The following is a 21,468-nucleotide window of genomic DNA, read 5'->3' on the forward strand; positions in this document are numbered from 1 at the left end:
CTTCTAAAATTTTAAGCTTGTCAATCTGTAGGTCACTCGCGGTTTCTTTCACATTTTCAGTTCCAAATTTTTCGATTTCTCAGGGTTTCAGCTTTTTGGTTCCAAATTTTTTCAGTTTTTCAATGATCAAGCTATTTATTCAGAATACCATTAGTCTCTTAATTTAATTGTTTCTTCTGTTTTGTTTTTCTTTTTTTAGTTTCTTAGTTTTTAACTAGTTAAGTTTATTAGTTTAGCTCAGTGTTTCAGCCTTTTCAGCCTCCAGATTTTTAGCTTGTCATCTTCTAAAATTTTAAGCTTGTCAATCTGTAGGTCACTCGCGGTTTCTTTCACATTTTCAGTTCCAAATTTTTCGATTTCTCAGGGTTTCAGCTTTTTGGTTCCAAATTTTTTCAGTTTTTCAATGACCAAGCTATTTATTCAGAATACCATTAGTCTCTTAATTTAATTGTTTCTTCTGTTTTGTTTTTCTTTTTTTAGTTTCTTAGTTTTTAACTAGTTAAGTTTATTAGTTTAGCTCAGTTTTTTAGCCTTTTCAGCCTCCAGATTTTTAGCTTGTCATCTTCTAAAATTTTAAGCTTGTCAATCTGTAGGTCACTCGCGGTTTCTTTCACATTTTCAGTTCCAAATTTTTCGATTTCTCAGGGTTTCAGCTTTTTGGTTCCAAATTTTTTCAGTTTTTCAATGATCAAGCTATTTATTCAGAATACCATTAGTCTCTTAATTTAATTGTTTCTTCTGTTTTGTTTTTCTTTTTTTAGTTTCTTAGTTTTTAACTAGTTAAGTTTATTAGTTTAGCTCAGTTTTTTAGCCTTTTCAGCCTCCAGATTTTTAGCTTGTCATCTTCTAAAATTTTAAGCTTGTCAATCTGTAGGTCACTCGCGGTTTCTTTCACATTTTCAGTTCCAAATTTTTCGATTTCTCAGGGTTTCAGCTTTTTGGTTCCAAATTTTTTCAGTTTTTCAATGATCAAGCTATTTATTCAGAATACCATTAGTCTCTTAATTTAATTGTTTCTTCTGTTTTGTTTTTCTTTTTTTAGTTTCTTAGTTTTTAACTAGTTAAGTTTATTAGTTTAGCTCAGTTTTTTAGCCTTTTCAGCCTCCAGATTTTTAGCTTGTCATCTTCTAAAATTTTAAGCTTGTCAATCTGTAGGTCACTCGCGGTTTCTTTCACATTTTCAGTTCCAAATTTTTCGATTTCTCAGGGTTTCAGCTTTTTGGTTCCAAATTTTTTCAGTTTTTCAATGATCAAGCTATTTATTCAGAATACCATTAGTCTCTTAATTTAATTGTTTCTTCTGTTTTGTTTTTCTTTTTTTAGTTTCTTAGTTTTTAACTAGTTAAGTTTATTAGTTTAGCTCAGTGTTTCAGCCTTTTCAGCCTCCAGATTTTTAGCTTGTCATCTTCTAAAATTTTAAGCTTGTCAATCTGTAGGTCACTCGCGGTTTCTTTCACATTTTCAGTTCCAAATTTTTCGATTTCTCAGGGTTTCAGCTTTTTGGTTCCAAATTTTTTCAGTTTTTCAATGACCAAGCTATTTATTCAGAATACCATTAGTCTCTTAATTTAATCGTTTCTTCTGTTTTGTTTTTCTTTTTTTAGTTTCTTAGTTTTTAACTAGTTAAGTTTATTAGTTTAGCTCAGTGTTTCAGCCTTTTCAGCCTCCAGATTTTTAGCTTGTCATCTTCTAAAATTTTAAGCTAGTCAATCTGTAGGTCACTCGCGGTTTCTTTCACATTTTCAGTTCCAAATTTTTCGATTTCTCAGGGTTTCAGCTTTTTGGTTCCAAATTTTTTCAGTTTTTCAATGATCAAGCTATTTATTCAGAATACCATTAGTCTCTTAATTTAATTGTTTCTTCTGTTTTGTTTTTCTTTTTTTAGTTTCTTAGTTTTTAACTAGTTAAGTTTATTAGTTTAGCTCAGTTTTTTAGCCTTTTCAGCCTCCAGATTTTTAGCTTGTCATCTTCTAAAATTTTAAGCTTGTCAATCTGTAGGTCACTCGCGGTTTCTTTCACATTTTCAGTTCCAAATTTTTCGATTTCTCAGGGTTTCAGCTTTTTGGTTCCAAATTTTTTCAGTTTTTCAATGATCAAGCTATTTATTCAGAATACCATTAGTCTCTTAATTTAATTGTTTCTTCTGTTTTGTTTTTCTTTTTTTAGTTTCTTAGTTTTTAACTAGTTAAGTTTATTAGTTTAGCTCAGTGTTTCAGCCTTTTCAGCCTCCAGATTTTTAGCTTGTCATCTTCTAAAATTTTAAGCTTGTCAATCTGTAGGTCACTCGCGGTTTCTTTCACATTTTCAGTTCCAAATTTTTCGATTTCTCAGGGTTTCAGCTTTTTGGTTCCAAATTTTTTCAGTTTTTCAATGACCAAGCTATTTATTCAGAATACCATTAGTCTCTTAATTTAATCGTTTCTTCTGTTTTGTTTTTCTTTTTTTAGTTTCTTAGTTTTTAACTAGTTAAGTTTATTAGTTTAGCTCAGTGTTTCAGCCTTTTCAGCCTCCAGATTTTTAGCTTGTCATCTTCTAAAATTTTAAGCTAGTCAATCTGTAGGTCACTCGCGGTTTCTTTCACATTTTCAGTTCCAAATTTTTCGATTTCTCAGGGTTTCAGCTTTTTGGTTCCAAATTTTTTCAGTTTTTCAATGATCAAGCTATTTATTCAGAATACCATTAGTCTCTTAATTTAATTGTTTCTTCTGTTTTGTTTTTCTTTTTTTAGTTTCTTAGTTTTTAAGTAGTTAAGTTTATTAGTTTAGCTCAGTTTTTTAGCCTTTTCAGCCTCCAGATTTTTAGCTTGTCATCTTCTAAAATTTTAAGCTTGTCAATCTGTAGGTCACTCGCGGTTTCTTTCACATTTTCAGTTCCAAATTTTTCGATTTCTCAGGGTTTCAGCTTTTTGGTTCCAAATTTTTTCAGTTTTTCAATGATCAAGCTATTTATTCAGAATACCATTAGTCTCTTAATTTAATTGTTTCTTCTGTTTTGTTTTTCTTTTTTTAGTTTCTTAGTTTTTAACTAGTTAAGTTTATTAGTTTAGCTCAGTTTTTTAGCCTTTTCAGCCTCCAGATTTTTAGCTTGTCATCTTCTAAAATTTTAAGCTTGTCAATCTGTAGGTCACTCGCGGTTTCTTTCACATTTTCAGTTCCAAATTTTTCGATTTCTCAGGGTTTCAGCTTTTTGGTTCCAAATTTTTTCAGTTTTTCAATGACCAAGCTATTTATTCAGAATACCATTAGTCTCTTAATTTAATCGTTTCTTCTGTTTTGTTTTTCTTTTTTTAGTTTCTTAGTTTTTAACTAGTTAAGTTTATTAGTTTAGCTCAGTGTTTCAGCCTTTTCAGCCTCCAGATTTTTAGCTTGTCATCTTCTAAAATTTTAAGCTAGTCAATCTGTAGGTCACTCGCGGTTTCTTTCACATTTTCAGTTCCAAATTTTTCGATTTCTCAGGGTTTCAGCTTTTTGGTTCCAAATTTTTTCAGTTTTTCAATGATCAAGCTATTTATTCAGAATACCATTAGTCTCTTAATTTAATTGTTTCTTCTGTTTTGTTTTTCTTTTTTTAGTTTCTTAGTTTTTAACTAGTTAAGTTTATTAGTTTAGCTCAGTGTTTCAGCCTTTTCAGCCTCCAGATTTTTAGCTTGTCATCTTCTAAAATTTTAAGCTTGTCAATCTGTAGGTCACTCGCGGTTTCTTTCACATTTTCAGTTCCAAATTTTTCGATTTCTCAGGGTTTCAGCTTTTTGGTTCCAAATTTTTTCAGTTTTTCAATGACCAAGCTATTTATTCAGAATACCATTAGTCTCTTAATTTAATCGTTTCTTCTGTTTTGTTTTTCTTTTTTTAGTTTCTTAGTTTTTAACTAGTTAAGTTTATTAGTTTAGCTCAGTGTTTCAGCCTTTTCAGCCTCCAGATTTTTAGCTTGTCATCTTCTAAAATTTTAAGCTAGTCAATCTGTAGGTCACTCGCGGTTTCTTTCACATTTTCAGTTCCAAATTTTTCGATTTCTCAGGGTTTCAGCTTTTTGGTTCCAAATTTTTTCAGTTTTTCAATGATCAAGCTATTTATTCAGAATACCATTAGTCTCTTAATTTAATTGTTTCTTCTGTTTTGTTTTTCTTTTTTTAGTTTCTTAGTTTTTAAGTAGTTAAGTTTATTAGTTTAGCTCAGTTTTTTAGCCTTTTCAGCCTCCAGATTTTTAGCTTGTCATCTTCTAAAATTTTAAGCTTGTCAATCTGTAGGTCACTCGCGGTTTCTTTCACATTTTCAGTTCCAAATTTTTCGATTTCTCAGGGTTTCAGCTTTTTGGTTCCAAATTTTTTCAGTTTTTCAATGATCAAGCTATTTATTCAGAATACCATTAGTCTCTTAATTTAATTGTTTCTTCTGTTTTGTTTTTCTTTTTTTAGTTTCTTAGTTTTTAACTAGTTAAGTTTATTAGTTTAGCTCAGTTTTTTAGCCTTTTCAGCCTCCAGATTTTTAGCTTGTCATCTTCTAAAATTTTAAGCTTGTCAATCTGTAGGTCACTCGCGGTTTCTTTCACATTTTCAGTTCCAAATTTTTCGATTTCTCAGGGTTTCAGCTTTTTGGTTCCAAATTTTTTCAGTTTTTCAATGATCAAGCTATTTATTCAGAATACCATTAGTCTCTTAATTTAATTGTTTCTTCTGTTTTGTTTTTCTTTTTTTAGTTTCTTAGTTTTTAACTAGTTAAGTTTATTAGTTTAGCTCAGTTTTTTAGCCTTTTCAGCCTCCAGATTTTTAGCTTGTCATCTTCTAAAATTTTAAGCTTGTCAATCTGTAGGTCACTCGCGGTTTCTTTCACATTTTCAGTTCCAAATTTTTCGATTTCTCAGGGTTTCAGCTTTTTGGTTCCAAATTTTTTCAGTTTTTCAATGATCAAGCTATTTATTCAGAATACCATTAGTCTCTTAATTTAATTGTTTCTTCTGTTTTGTTTTTCTTTTTTTAGTTTCTTAGTTTTTAACTAGTTAAGTTTATTAGTTTAGCTCAGTGTTTCAGCCTTTTCAGCCTCCAGATTTTTAGCTTGTCATCTTCTAAAATTTTAAGCTTGTCAATCTGTAGGTCACTCGCGGTTTCTTTCACATTTTCAGTTCCAAATTTTTCGATTTCTCAGGGTTTCAGCTTTTTGGTTCCAAATTTTTTCAGTTTTTCAATGACCAAGCTATTTATTCAGAATACCATTAGTCTCTTAATTTAATTGTTTCTTCTGTTTTGTTTTTCTTTTTTTAGTTTCTTAGTTTTTAACTAGTTAAGTTTATTAGTTTAGCTCAGTTTTTTAGCCTTTTCAGCCTCCAGATTTTTAGCTTGTCATCTTCTAAAATTTTAAGCTTGTCAATCTGTAGGTCACTCGCGGTTTCTTTCACATTTTCAGTTCCAAATTTTTCGATTTCTCAGGGTTTCAGCTTTTTGGTTCCAAATTTTTTCAGTTTTTCAATGATCAAGCTATTTATTCAGAATACCATTAGTCTCTTAATTTAATTGTTTCTTCTGTTTTGTTTTTCTTTTTTTAGTTTCTTAGTTTTTAACTAGTTAAGTTTATTAGTTTAGCTCAGTTTTTTAGCCTTTTCAGCCTCCAGATTTTTAGCTTGTCATCTTCTAAAATTTTAAGCTTGTCAATCTGTAGGTCACTCGCGGTTTCTTTCACATTTTCAGTTCCAAATTTTTCGATTTCTCAGGGTTTCAGCTTTTTGGTTCCAAATTTTTTCAGTTTTTCAATGATCAAGCTATTTATTCAGAATACCATTAGTCTCTTAATTTAATTGTTTCTTCTGTTTTGTTTTTCTTTTTTTAGTTTCTTAGTTTTTAACTAGTTAAGTTTATTAGTTTAGCTCAGTTTTTTAGCCTTTTCAGCCTCCAGATTTTTAGCTTGTCATCTTCTAAAATTTTAAGCTTGTCAATCTGTAGGTCACTCGCGGTTTCTTTCACATTTTCAGTTCCAAATTTTTCGATTTCTCAGGGTTTCAGCTTTTTGGTTCCAAATTTTTTCAGTTTTTCAATGATCAAGCTATTTATTCAGAATACCATTAGTCTCTTAATTTAATTGTTTCTTCTGTTTTGTTTTTCTTTTTTTAGTTTCTTAGTTTTTAACTAGTTAAGTTTATTAGTTTAGCTCAGTGTTTCAGCCTTTTCAGCCTCCAGATTTTTAGCTTGTCATCTTCTAAAATTTTAAGCTTGTCAATCTGTAGGTCACTCGCGGTTTCTTTCACATTTTCAGTTCCAAATTTTTCGATTTCTCAGGGTTTCAGCTTTTTGGTTCCAAATTTTTTCAGTTTTTCAATGACCAAGCTATTTATTCAGAATACCATTAGTCTCTTAATTTAATCGTTTCTTCTGTTTTGTTTTTCTTTTTTTAGTTTCTTAGTTTTTAACTAGTTAAGTTTATTAGTTTAGCTCAGTGTTTCAGCCTTTTCAGCCTCCAGATTTTTAGCTTGTCATCTTCTAAAATTTTAAGCTAGTCAATCTGTAGGTCACTCGCGGTTTCTTTCACATTTTCAGTTCCAAATTTTTCGATTTCTCAGGGTTTCAGCTTTTTGGTTCCAAATTTTTTCAGTTTTTCAATGATCAAGCTATTTATTCAGAATACCATTAGTCTCTTAATTTAATTGTTTCTTCTGTTTTGTTTTTCTTTTTTTAGTTTCTTAGTTTTTAACTAGTTAAGTTTATTAGTTTAGCTCAGTTTTTTAGCCTTTTCAGCCTCCAGATTTTTAGCTTGTCATCTTCTAAAATTTTAAGCTTGTCAATCTGTAGGTCACTCGCGGTTTCTTTCACATTTTCAGTTCCAAATTTTTCGATTTCTCAGGGTTTCAGCTTTTTGGTTCCAAATTTTTTCAGTTTTTCAATGATCAAGCTATTTATTCAGAATACCATTAGTCTCTTAATTTAATTGTTTCTTCTGTTTTGTTTTTCTTTTTTTAGTTTCTTAGTTTTTAACTAGTTAAGTTTATTAGTTTAGCTCAGTGTTTCAGCCTTTTCAGCCTCCAGATTTTTAGCTTGTCATCTTCTAAAATTTTAAGCTTGTCAATCTGTAGGTCACTCGCGGTTTCTTTCACATTTTCAGTTCCAAATTTTTCGATTTCTCAGGGTTTCAGCTTTTTGGTTCCAAATTTTTTCAGTTTTTCAATGACCAAGCTATTTATTCAGAATACCATTAGTCTCTTAATTTAATCGTTTCTTCTGTTTTGTTTTTCTTTTTTTAGTTTCTTAGTTTTTAACTAGTTAAGTTTATTAGTTTAGCTCAGTGTTTCAGCCTTTTCAGCCTCCAGATTTTTAGCTTGTCATCTTCTAAAATTTTAAGCTAGTCAATCTGTAGGTCACTCGCGGTTTCTTTCACATTTTCAGTTCCAAATTTTTCGATTTCTCAGGGTTTCAGCTTTTTGGTTCCAAATTTTTTCAGTTTTTCAATGATCAAGCTATTTATTCAGAATACCATTAGTCTCTTAATTTAATTGTTTCTTCTGTTTTGTTTTTCTTTTTTTAGTTTCTTAGTTTTTAAGTAGTTAAGTTTATTAGTTTAGCTCAGTTTTTTAGCCTTTTCAGCCTCCAGATTTTTAGCTTGTCATCTTCTAAAATTTTAAGCTTGTCAATCTGTAGGTCACTCGCGGTTTCTTTCACATTTTCAGTTCCAAATTTTTCGATTTCTCAGGGTTTCAGCTTTTTGGTTCCAAATTTTTTCAGTTTTTCAATGATCAAGCTATTTATTCAGAATACCATTAGTCTCTTAATTTAATTGTTTCTTCTGTTTTGTTTTTCTTTTTTTAGTTTCTTAGTTTTTAACTAGTTAAGTTTATTAGTTTAGCTCAGTTTTTTAGCCTTTTCAGCCTCCAGATTTTTAGCTTGTCATCTTCTAAAATTTTAAGCTTGTCAATCTGTAGGTCACTCGCGGTTTCTTTCACATTTTCAGTTCCAAATTTTTCGATTTCTCAGGGTTTCAGCTTTTTGGTTCCAAATTTTTTCAGTTTTTCAATGATCAAGCTATTTATTCAGAATACCATTAGTCTCTTAATTTAATTGTTTCTTCTGTTTTGTTTTTCTTTTTTTAGTTTCTTAGTTTTTAACTAGTTAAGTTTATTAGTTTAGCTCAGTTTTTTAGCCTTTTCAGCCTCCAGATTTTTAGCTTGTCATCTTCTAAAATTTTAAGCTTGTCAATCTGTAGGTCACTCGCGGTTTCTTTCACATTTTCAGTTCCAAATTTTTCGATTTCTCAGGGTTTCAGCTTTTTGGTTCCAAATTTTTTCAGTTTTTCAATGATCAAGCTATTTATTCAGAATACCATTAGTCTCTTAATTTAATTGTTTCTTCTGTTTTGTTTTTCTTTTTTTAGTTTCTTAGTTTTTAACTAGTTAAGTTTATTAGTTTAGCTCAGTGTTTCAGCCTTTTCAGCCTCCAGATTTTTAGCTTGTCATCTTCTAAAATTTTAAGCTTGTCAATCTGTAGGTCACTCGCGGTTTCTTTCACATTTTCAGTTCCAAATTTTTCGATTTCTCAGGGTTTCAGCTTTTTGGTTCCAAATTTTTTCAGTTTTTCAATGACCAAGCTATTTATTCAGAATACCATTAGTCTCTTAATTTAATTGTTTCTTCTGTTTTGTTTTTCTTTTTTTAGTTTCTTAGTTTTTAACTAGTTAAGTTTATTAGTTTAGCTCAGTTTTTTAGCCTTTTCAGCCTCCAGATTTTTAGCTTGTCATCTTCTAAAATTTTAAGCTTGTCAATCTGTAGGTCACTCGCGGTTTCTTTCACATTTTCAGTTCCAAATTTTTCGATTTCTCAGGGTTTCAGCTTTTTGGTTCCAAATTTTTTCAGTTTTTCAATGATCAAGCTATTTATTCAGAATACCATTAGTCTCTTAATTTAATTGTTTCTTCTGTTTTGTTTTTCTTTTTTTAGTTTCTTAGTTTTTAACTAGTTAAGTTTATTAGTTTAGCTCAGTTTTTTAGCCTTTTCAGCCTCCAGATTTTTAGCTTGTCATCTTCTAAAATTTTAAGCTTGTCAATCTGTAGGTCACTCGCGGTTTCTTTCACATTTTCAGTTCCAAATTTTTCGATTTCTCAGGGTTTCAGCTTTTTGGTTCCAAATTTTTTCAGTTTTTCAATGATCAAGCTATTTATTCAGAATACCATTAGTCTCTTAATTTAATTGTTTCTTCTGTTTTGTTTTTCTTTTTTTAGTTTCTTAGTTTTTAACTAGTTAAGTTTATTAGTTTAGCTCAGTGTTTCAGCCTTTTCAGCCTCCAGATTTTTAGCTTGTCATCTTCTAAAATTTTAAGCTTGTCAATCTGTAGGTCACTCGCGGTTTCTTTCACATTTTCAGTTCCAAATTTTTCGATTTCTCAGGGTTTCAGCTTTTTGGTTCCAAATTTTTTCAGTTTTTCAATGACCAAGCTATTTATTCAGAATACCATTAGTCTCTTAATTTAATTGTTTCTTCTGTTTTGTTTTTCTTTTTTTAGTTTCTTAGTTTTTAACTAGTTAAGTTTATTAGTTTAGCTCAGTTTTTTAGCCTTTTCAGCCTCCAGATTTTTAGCTTGTCATCTTCTAAAATTTTAAGCTTGTCAATCTGTAGGTCACTCGCGGTTTCTTTCACATTTTCAGTTCCAAATTTTTCGATTTCTCAGGGTTTCAGCTTTTTGGTTCCAAATTTTTTCAGTTTTTCAATGATCAAGCTATTTATTCAGAATACCATTAGTCTCTTAATTTAATTGTTTCTTCTGTTTTGTTTTTCTTTTTTTAGTTTCTTAGTTTTTAACTAGTTAAGTTTATTAGTTTAGCTCAGTTTTTTAGCCTTTTCAGCCTCCAGATTTTTAGCTTGTCATCTTCTAAAATTTTAAGCTTGTCAATCTGTAGGTCACTCGCGGTTTCTTTCACATTTTCAGTTCCAAATTTTTCGATTTCTCAGGGTTTCAGCTTTTTGGTTCCAAATTTTTTCAGTTTTTCAATGATCAAGCTATTTATTCAGAATACCATTAGTCTCTTAATTTAATTGTTTCTTCTGTTTTGTTTTTCTTTTTTTAGTTTCTTAGTTTTTAACTAGTTAAGTTTATTAGTTTAGCTCAGTTTTTTAGCCTTTTCAGCCTCCAGATTTTTAGCTTGTCATCTTCTAAAATTTTAAGCTTGTCAATCTGTAGGTCACTCGCGGTTTCTTTCACATTTTCAGTTCCAAATTTTTCGATTTCTCAGGGTTTCAGCTTTTTGGTTCCAAATTTTTTCAGTTTTTCAATGATCAAGCTATTTATTCAGAATACCATTAGTCTCTTAATTTAATTGTTTCTTCTGTTTTGTTTTTCTTTTTTTAGTTTCTTAGTTTTTAACTAGTTAAGTTTATTAGTTTAGCTCAGTGTTTCAGCCTTTTCAGCCTCCAGATTTTTAGCTTGTCATCTTCTAAAATTTTAAGCTTGTCAATCTGTAGGTCACTCGCGGTTTCTTTCACATTTTCAGTTCCAAATTTTTCGATTTCTCAGGGTTTCAGCTTTTTGGTTCCAAATTTTTTCAGTTTTTCAATGACCAAGCTATTTATTCAGAATACCATTAGTCTCTTAATTTAATCGTTTCTTCTGTTTTGTTTTTCTTTTTTTAGTTTCTTAGTTTTTAACTAGTTAAGTTTATTAGTTTAGCTCAGTGTTTCAGCCTTTTCAGCCTCCAGATTTTTAGCTTGTCATCTTCTAAAATTTTAAGCTAGTCAATCTGTAGGTCACTCGCGGTTTCTTTCACATTTTCAGTTCCAAATTTTTCGATTTCTCAGGGTTTCAGCTTTTTGGTTCCAAATTTTTTCAGTTTTTCAATGACCAAGCTATTTATTCAAAATACCATTAGTCTCTTAATTTAATTGTTTCTTCTATTTTGTTTTTCTTTTTTTAGTTTCTTAGTTTTTAACTAGTTAAGTTTATTAGTTTAGCTCAGTGTTTCAGCCTTTTCAGCCTCCAGATTTTTAGCTTGTCATCTTCTAAAATTTTAAGCTTGTCAATCTGTAGGTCACTCGCGGTTTCTTTTACATTTTCAGTTTCAAATTTTTCGATTTCTCAGGGTTTCAGCTTTTTGGTTCCAAATGTTTTCAGTTTCTCAATGACCAAGCTATTTATTCAGAATACCATTATTCTCTTAATTTAATTGTCTCTTTTATTTTTTTCTTGTTTTTAGTTTCTTGGTTTGTAATTAGTTAAGTTTGTTAGTTTAGCTCAGTCCCACACTTTTTTAGTATTTCAGCTTTACAGTGTTTAAAATCCTCAGCTTTTCAATCTTTTGGTTCCTGTTCACTGGCAGTTCAAAAGTTTTTATTTTTTATTTTTATAGTTTTTAGTTCCTTAGTTTTTCAACAGCAAAATTGTTCAAAGTTTAAGTTCAAATTCTAGGATTCGCAGTTCCTTACATTTTCACTCTCTTGAAAATAATTACAAAAATAGTTAAAACGAATACGAAGTCAATAAATGAAGTTGAAAGGAAATGAAAAAACGACTTTAAAATATTGATTGTAAAGACGCCAGCTTGATGCCAATGCCAGTATTTACCTCGATACGTCTATTTTAAATTCATGATGTTACAAAGCTAACATCAGAAATCTCACCTTTGCGTTAAATCAAATAGATGTGCATTTGTGCATTCCATTGAAATCGGGCCACTTACAGTTCCACACGATTTCCCGCGATTAATGACAGCAAAATTGTTTATTGCAACGCCTGTCTTGTTACACTGATCCCAATTAACCGCCGATTATAATTAATAAAAGCGCGGGAAATTTATGTTATTGTCATCAAAGATTAGATTTTATTGCTCAATTTTACACAGACGTACCAAGTGCAATAATTGTGCAGCTTATCACAGGTCAAAGGCTAGACCGAAAAGGGTTAAAGCCGCTTTGTTCAATCCGTCTAATAATAAATCATACAATTCTGCCAACAACAATGAAAACAATAACCGTATATTTCTGAGAATCGTTAGTGTTACTATAACGTTTGCAATGCGTTAAATAAAACGACCTCACGACGGTTTAAAGTCGACTTTATGTACTTTGAAATTGTTTCTGCAGGTATTTGATCGCCTCGAGGACGATAAGAATGAAATAGAACTGTGATATATGCGAGGAGTTTTATCGGCAAGAACTCAATCATTTTTAATAGCAAGCGGCGATCTAATCCAATTTGTGATGCAAATTGCAATTTTAGAACTGTTAGACCTATTTCAAAATTATATTAACGGTTGCTTCTATCCTAACCGCAAGGGTCGTTGTTCTCAGACCGAAAAATCGGGAGATTACAAGCGTCTTACGAACGTACTGAAATTTTGCACACATACGTAATTTAATTAAACTGAATCGAAATCTATTCCAGAGAATTTTTGGGCAAAAACTGGCAATAAAACGATAGTTAACATCCCATAAAAGTGTAAAAAAGTCCAACTGCTTCAATCTTTTATGTTTGAATTTTCCAACTATCATGAACAGTAGTTCCGAAACTATTAGATGTAACCCCATTAAGTTTACTATTATCTTCTATCTTCTAGAAAAAAGACTGACCGTGAGAGTAATAGTATAGAAGAAAATTGCTTATAAAAGTGAAAATAGGTCCAATAAAAAAAACAAGACTAATCTACTCAAAACTCAAAAACTAAAAGTCTTAAGACAAAACGCTTTATTCCAGTGAATTCTAGGGCTCATTTTGCGTATGACACTAATTTTATTTATTTATTTATTAGATTTTTATTATTATATTTCTGAACCTACTGAAATTTTGCATACATACGTAATTTAGTTAGACTGAGTCGAAACCAATTGTTTTGGAAAAAACGGGCAATGAAACGATAATTAACAACCCTTATAAGTGCAAAAAAGTCAATTGCTTCGATTTTTTGTTTGATTTTTCCGATTGATTTATCGCTTAATAATTCCATTATCCCATTAAGTTTATTATCATTAGAAAGCTCTTTTAATTATTTATTTTTTTCGAAAAAAGTCACTGTCATAAAAGTAATAGCTTTCGAGAAAATTGCTAATAAAAATTAAAATAGGTAAATTAATAAAATTTTAAATTAACTATTCGATACTTCAAGACTCGAAAACTAAAAGTCTTAGGACAAAACGGTTAATTCCAGTGAATTCTACGGCTTATTTTACGTATTATACCAGTTTTTTTTATTTATTTATAATATTTTTATGATTTTATTATTATATTTCCGAACGTACTGAAATTTTGCATACATACGTAAGATAGTTAGATTGAGTCGAAACTAATTCTTTGGGCAAAAAAACGGACATTAAAACAGTAATTAGGCAAAAATATTAATAAATTTTAACTTCGAGTTCTTTGTTTCAACAGTCTGTATAAGGAAGCATCCTTTTTTTAATTTTAGAAAACTGTATCTAAAACATATCTAATTTCAGTTTTTTCGTTTCTGTTTTGAAGTATTTTGTGTTGGGAATATTTATAATGGAGTTGTTTCAGTTTTTCAGTGTCACTTTTTAGTTTCTCAAAAATTCAGTATTCCTGTCTCCGTATTTCTCAGATTTTCAGTTTATCACATCTTTAGTATACTTTTTTTAGTTTCTATGTCAGACTCACTGATTTTCAGTTTTTCAAACCTAGTTTTTCAGACTTTCAGTCTCTCAAACTTTTAGTGTCTCAATGTTTTTACTTTTCAAACTCTAATTTTCTTAGTTTCTTACTTTTTCACTTTTTTTGTACATTTTAGTACTATAGTATTTTGCTTCTTTCAGTCTTCCTACAATGCTATACGTTTCTAGTTTCTTAATTACAGTTTCAGTTTCAAAATTCTTGGTTATTCAGTGTTTCAGTCATAGATTTTTAACAATATCTCAGGATTTTAGTTTTTAATTTTTCAATTTCTCAGTAACTTGGCTCTTTATTCTAAATTCTTTCATTTTTCATTTTTTGGTTCTATAGTTTTAAGTTTCCCATTTTTTTAGTATCTAAGATTGGTTCTACAGATTGTTAGTTTTCAGATATTTTGTTTTTACTCTTTTTCTAAACTTCAGTTCGACAGTTTTCTTTGTTTCTTTCAGAATTTTTCTATGCAATGTTCTTGTATCACTTTCACAGTTCCTACAGTTTCTTGGTTTTCTAAAGTTTCAGTGCCTCAGTGTTTCACCTTTCTGGCTACTAATTTTTTCAGTTTTTTTTTAATTTTTTTTAGTTCTAGTTTTTTGGTTTCTTCATTTTTCAAGAGCTAAATTTCCCATAGTTTCTTTAAGCTTACAGATTTTAGTTTAGTCGCTTGGTTTTTAACAGTTTTCGAGAAAATTGCTAATAAAAGTAAAAAATTGGTAAATTAACTATTCAATAATTTAAAACTCGAAAACTAAAAGTCTTAGGACAAAACTGTTTGTTCCATTGAATTCTACGGCTTATTTTACGTATTGTGCTAGTTTTTGTTATTTATTTATTATATTTTTATTATTTTATTATTATATTTCCGAACCTAATGAAATTTTGCACACATACGTAATTTAGTTAGATTGAGTCGAAACCACTTCTATGGGCAAAAACCGGTCAATAAAACAGTAATTGGGCAAAAATCGTTTAAAGGAGTGTGTCAGGAAGTAAAATAATAAAAATGAAAGCCATCAAGTGTCAGAGAATTCGCCTCATTGTAACCCAATTTTCCGCGCTTCATTTTATTATGACACGTTGTAAAAGCGAATGTCTTGAATTTCACGGGGAATCAAGCACTTTTTCCCTTCATCCTGCCACAGCTAATTGGATCACGAAGCCGTCACCCCGCCAAACTTTCGAATAAAAAAGCAAAACAATGCTAAGTACTTAACTCAATAAGCAAAGGTTGAATGAAGCCGCCGCCGCCGCTCTGCGCACTACACACTACTCTCATTCCATCAATCAAAATTAAGGTCAGTGACAGTGAGGTGGTTTTGAAAAAAAGTAAAATTTCGTCCCCACATAATCGCGCGACCATCTAGAAATTAATTTAATTGTGATGGTGTGTGTGCTGGTTTACCCTCAAGCAGTGTGCAAAAAGAGTCTCCTCCTCCACCAATTATCCTCGATTAAAATTTACTATCAGCGACCTACAATTCCAATTCGATTGTCAAAATTATGCGTTTATGTTTCACTTGGAGTTAATTCGATTGCTGCTGATGATGCGAAAGATAGGAGGACCACACGCAGGGTGAGCTGAACACCAGGCAAACGAGTTGGACGAGAAAAACGCTATTTTTAATTTTGATGGTTTTAATAATGGCCTGCAAACTGACGAATTTTTTTGGATTGCTTTCTTTTATTTTAAAAGTAAATATGTTACAAAAATTATGAGAAACCTTGCTAATTCTCTGTTATTTTTTGCTAAATACAAAATTGTGTGACTTTCTTCTTTTCGCCGTTTTTTTTTGCAATATTGTTTCGTTATCAAATTTTTCGTTATCTTTCTTTTCTTCCTGTGTTTCTTTTTTTACGGTGTCGTTTATTTTCCTGTTTTTTCTACTTTTCATTCAAGTTCTTTCCGAACTTCTTTTCTGATTTACTAATTATCTCGTTTGCTTTATGTTTCATTTACTTTTATGTAATTTCTTCCTCTTTTTTGCGACGTAGTTCTTTTTCAGTTGTTTCTTAGCTTTCCTTTACTTCTCTTCGTTGTCTTCTTCCTCTTTCTTTTCCTTGCGACATCGTTCTTTTTCTTCTTTGCGACGTCGATCTTTTTGTTTTTCATCTTTGCCTCGTCATTCTTCTTTTTTACGATGTCAGTCTTCTTCTTATTTCTCTTCCGTGTAACTTTGTTCTTCTTTTCGACGTTCTTCTTTTTTGCAATGTTGTTTTTATTTTTTCGTTCTCTTTCTTTTCTTCCTGTGTTTTTTTACAACGTCGTTTATTTTCCTATTTTTTCTACTTTTTATTCAAGTTCTTTCCGAACGTCTTTCCTGACTTACAAATTATCTCGTTTACTTTAATGTATTTTCTTCTTTTTTCTTTGTTCAATATTTTTCGAGTTTGGAAATAAAAACCTTTTCTCGTTGTCTTTCCTTGTCTTCTCTTCGTTTTTCTCTCTTTCTTCCTCGATGCAGCTCTATTTTGTGTTTTCCTCCTTTCTATTCTTTTTCTTATTCTTCTTTGCAACGCCGTTTTTCTGCTTTGTGACGTCGTTCTTTTTCTATTTCTTTTCCTTGCGAGGTTCTTTTTCTTTCTGTTTTCTTCTTTTTTTTCTTTATTTGCGAGTTTGATCTTTCTTCTCTTTTTTTTCTTTACGGTGCCGTTTTGCTTCTTTGTTTCTTTGTGACATCGTTTTTTTTCCTTTTTCTTCTTTGCGGTGCTTTTCTTTATCACAAATTTTTATATTTTGCGTCTTTTTTTTCTTGTCTTTTCATCTTCTTTCTCTTCTAAGTGACGTCTTTAAATTTTTCTTTTTTTGTGGTTTTAAGCATATTTTCGGTAATGTTGGTTAATATTAACCGACAAATGTCTAAAATATTGCGGTTGGTAATTGGATATTATCTCCATTTGACAGATCCATTAGGGTAGGTCGCTGCCCACACCCATTTGTCCATGTTTGCCAACTTTTTTTATTTGATCAGAGCCTTCATCTGCATGCTGCACATTACTATATCAAATTACGAGCCGCAGCCCTAGCCATGAAATTCCCAAGCGGTTTCGTAAACACTTTCAGTAGGTTGCGTATTTTTTCTTATTTAAAACAATTTTTTCTATGTTTAAAACAATGGAAAAATTATAATTGTCAAATTCCGCGAATGTAACCTTGACTCCAGTATGAGATATCTTGACGATAACCCGACATTCCCATGATATTTATTATTTTTAACGATGGCTGCGAAACAAGCACCATTTTTCATCAAATTTATTTACGTATCACAGCCCACTCTTTTCATCCGGGTTGTGCAAGAACGAATTCCTCCACCTCTTCGACATGGAACTGTAGGTTTTGACCTTAAATTATGACATAATGAATGAATCGCGATTTGTAAAGCAAGCACAGGTTGGACCGTTAGACAAGTGGGCTAAAATTTCGGAATTTTTATAAATTGTCGACACGTGTTTCGACCAGGCACCATCAGGTCTAGCGCCGAAATCGGTTCACTTACCTCTGACCTTGGCTGGTAAAAGCAAAAGTCACGGAATGTATAATTCACAAAGCGATAAAAATCAACAAACAGGAAAAAGAAGCGTTTTATTTTGCCGCAACAAAAATTTAGCTTCTGGTAGAGTAGACTCCACAAATTTTACAGTTTGGGTGTGGGCTTCATAGAGGAATAATTCGGTTGGACACAGTTTTTGTTGTTTGGTTAATTGTGACCGATATCTTTTATTCATGGAGCGACAGTTGTATTGTTTACAAAGCCACTCATTATTGACAACTCACGTAACAAACACTTTTTCTAATAATAAACAATAGAGGTAGGAAAAACAAGCCGGTGTTTAACGAGGCTGGACGTCGAGACGATGTGGCCTGAAAAGGCAAGGACACAATTTCAGAATGAAGTTGACTAGTTTTGTAACGAATTGGGGCCAAATTTTCAGCGTAAATTTTTGAAAAAAATTACTGCACAGAATCCTAAATCTTAAATCAAAATTCTAAACTTGAAATTACACTTTTAAACTGCTAAATTTGATTTTATCGATGTTTGGACGACAGGGCGACGTCGTTCTTCTTCGTGTTTTCTCCTCTTACTTTCTTTTGCAATGTCTTTATTCTTCTCGTTTCTTCTTTTTCCTTCCTTAAGACATTGTTTTTCCTCCGTTTCAGTTTTTTTTAAATGTCGTTTTTCTTCTTCTTTCTTCTTTTTCGTTACGCCGTCGTCCTTGATCTTCTTTTCCTTTTTCTTTATACAACGGCGTTCTTCTTTATATTTATCTTATTTTCGACATTGTTTGTCTTGGTTCTAATGTTTTTTCCCTTTTCTTTTCTTTTCGACGTTGTTTTTCTTCCTTAGAACGTTGTTTTTCCTCCTCTTATTCTTCTTTGCAACATTGTTCTTTTTTGTGACAGTTTTTGTTCTTCTTTCTTCTTTTTCCTTGCAACGTCGTTCTTGATCTTCGTTTTCTTTTTCTTCTATACAACGCCGTTCTTCTTTATCTTTATCTTATTTTCGACATTGTTTGTCTTGGTTGTAATGTTTTTTCCTTTTCTTTTTTTCGACGTTGTTTTTCTTCCTTAGAACGTCGTTTTTCCTCCTCTTATTCTTCTTTACAACATTGTTCTTCTTTGTGACACAGTTTTTTTCTTCTTTCTTCTTTTTCCCTGCGACGTCGTTCTTGATCTTTCTTTTCTTTTTCTTCTATACGACAGCGTGTTCCCTTTTTTTGTTTTTTTTATGTTCCTTTTGTTTGTAGTGTTCTTCTTCTAGCTTTTTCTTTTATATTGTGACGTCGTTTATCCTCCTTTTGCTCTTCTTGGCAACATCATTTTTTCTCTTTTTGATATTCTCCAAACCCCGTTCATCATCTTCTTTTCCTTTTTTTTCTATGCGATGCCGTTCTTCTTTATCTTTATCTTATTTTCGACATTGTTTGTCTTAGCTCTAATGTTTTTTTCCCTTTTCTTTTCTTTTCGACGTTGTATTTCTTCCTAAGAACGTCGTTTTTCCTCCTCTTATTCTTCTTTGTAACATTGTTCTTTTTTGTGACAGTTTGTGTTCTTCTTTTTTCTTTTTCCTTGCAACGTCGTTCTTGATCTTCGTTTTCTTTTTCTTCTATACAACGCCGTTCTTCTTTATCTTTATCTTATTTTCGACATTGTTTGTCTTGGTTGTAATGTTTTTTCCGTTTCTTTTTTTTCGACGTTGTTTTTCTTCCTTAGAACGTCGTTTTTCCTCCTCTTATTCTTCTTTACAACATTGTTCTTCTTTGTGACACAGTTTTTTTCTTCTTTCTTCTTTTTCCCTGCGACGTCGTTCTTGATCTTTCTTTTCTTTTTCTTCTATACGACAGCGTGTTCCCTTTTTTTGTTTTTTTATGTTCCTTTTGTTTGTAGTGTTCTTCTTCTAGCTTTTTCTTTTACATTGTGACGTCGTTTATCCTCCTTTTGCTCTTCTTGGCAACATCATTTTTTCTCTTTTTGATATTCTCCAAACCCCGTTCATCATCTTCTTTTCCTTTTTTTTCTATGCGATGCCGTTCTTCTTTATCTTTATCTTATTTTCGACATTGTTTGTCTTGGCTCTAATGTTTTTTTCCCTTTTCTTTTCGACGTTGTATTTCTTCCTAAAAACGTCGTTTTTCCTCCTCTTATTCTTCTTTGCAACATTGTTCTTTTTTGTGACAGTTTGTGTTCTTCTTTTTTCTTTTTCCCTGCGACGTCGTTCTTGATCTTCTTTTTCTTTTTCTTCTATACAATGCCGTTCTTCTTTATCTTTATCTTATTTTCGACATTGTTTGTCTTGGTTGTAATGTTTTTTACCTTTTCTTTTTTTTCGACGTTGTTTTTCTTCTTTAGAACGTCGTTTTTCCTCCTCTTATTCTTCTTTACAACATTGTTCTTCTTTGTGACACAGTGTTTTTCTTCTTTCTTCTTTTTCCTTGCGACGTCGTTCTTGATCTTTTTTTTCTTTTTCTTCTATACGACAGCGTGTTCCCTTTTTTTGTTTTTTTATGTTCCTTTTGTTTGTAGTGTTCTTCTTCTAGCTTTTTCTTTTACATTGCGACGTCGTTTATCCTCCTTTTGCTCTTCTTGGCAACATCATTTTTTCTCTTTTTGATATTCTCCAAACCCCGTTCATCATCTTCTTTTCCTTTTTCTTCTATGCGGTCTTCTTTTATTCAACGCCATTCTTCTTCTTCTTCTATTCGCCGCCGTTCTTCTTCCTTTTTATCCTCTTTGCAAGATTGGCTTTTTTTTTTCTTCTTCTTTCTTCATTTCTCTTGCGACATCGTTCTTCTTTCTCTTTCTTTTGCTTCCAAGTGGTTTTTCTTCCTTTACTTCTTTTTTCGTCTTCCCTGTTTTTTACGACGTTTTTTTTTTCATGCTTTACCTTGTGATGTCGTTCTTTCTTCTCGCTTTCTTCTTACTCTTGTTCTTTTTATGATGTTGGTCTTTTTTTTGCCACATCGTTGCTTTTCTTCTTATCATTTTTTTTTTGAAGAATTTACTTTTACCACCAAACGTTTATTTCTGTGTGATTATTAGTTTTCGACATACAATCAGCTTGTATTTTTTATTTTGCGAAGTTAAAAGAAAAGTAGGTTAGCAAAGAAAAAAAAGGGAACAAAGAATTTTATTATGTTTGTTAAATTAAGGAATTTTAGCTTAGGTTTTTGCGATGTCGTTCTTCTTCTTTTTTATTCTTTTTCCTTGCGATGTTTCTTCTTCTTTACAACGTCGTTTTTCTTTTTTCTATCGCTTTTTTACGTTGTTTCTCCTTTTCGTGACGTCATTTTTCGTCCTCTTTCTTTTTGCCTCTGACGTCTTTTTTCATCCTCTATATTTTCTATGTGACATTCCTCTTTGTTTATACTCTTTCTTCGTACTTCTTCTTTACGACAAGTTTCTTCCTTCTTTTTTTTGCGATGTCGTTCTTCTTTTTTCTTCCTTTTTTTCTTGCGACATTTCTTTTTTTCTTTCTCTTTCTCTTCATTCCATTGTTGTTCTTCTATTTTGCAACATTTTTAATGCTGTGTTCCCTTTTTGCAACGTCGTTCTTCTTCTTTCTTTTGCTTCCAACATAGTTTTTCTTTCGTTCTGTCTGTTCTCTCTCTGCGGCGTTGTTGTTGGTCTCATGTTCTTCTTTGTGAAGCCGTTTTTTGTCTTTGTATTTGTTTTTTCCTAGTTAAGCGAAAACATATATTACCAAAGAAAGAAAGAAGAAAGGAACCAAAAAATCTTAGATTACGAATACTTCTAATTTCTTTAGCTTCAAAACTATTACTTAATTTTCCTCTCACTACCAGTGATTTAACTTATCATTTGCAAAATAAAATTCCCTTCAGTCTTGACACCCAGCATGAACAAGTCATAACCTCTCCTTCATTGCTTTGCACTTTTCAGATTGTGCAATAATTCCATACTTTCCCTTACAAGTCTTGCCTTGAATTTTTCAAATTTTCGTCTAGGAGAAAGTACAAGTTTTTTGTGTCCTGTCTGGTCGTTTGGTGTATTCACCGAGAAGGAGGTCCAAAGGAGCGATTTTCAGTGTCGGAATGGGCGAAATATGTGCATTGCAATTCTGTCACCTGTCGGACTTGCAGCAGGTCGTATATTTTCAGCCATCGAACGGACCAGTTGGGTCACATTCTTCCCGTCTGGAGTACTTTACATTCTTCAGAGACCTCAAGTACTGATTCATTCAAAAAGAACTTGCATTATTCAACACGGGTTGAGAATGTGACGGTTTTAAACCGGCGAGTTTTCGTCGTTTTTTTCGTAATTACCACGAATATTTTGTTTGTAGAAATTTTTGTCAAACACTAATTAACATTCAGGCGTTGCACCACAAACACTTGCTGACTGACATCCTCTTTCGTCACAGACACTCGCTATCTCC

This window comes from Tribolium castaneum, chromosome 1 (genome assembly GCF_031307605.1).
Source record: "Tribolium castaneum strain GA2 chromosome 1, icTriCast1.1, whole genome shotgun sequence".
NCBI lineage: Eukaryota > Metazoa > Arthropoda > Insecta > Coleoptera > Tenebrionidae > Tribolium > Tribolium castaneum.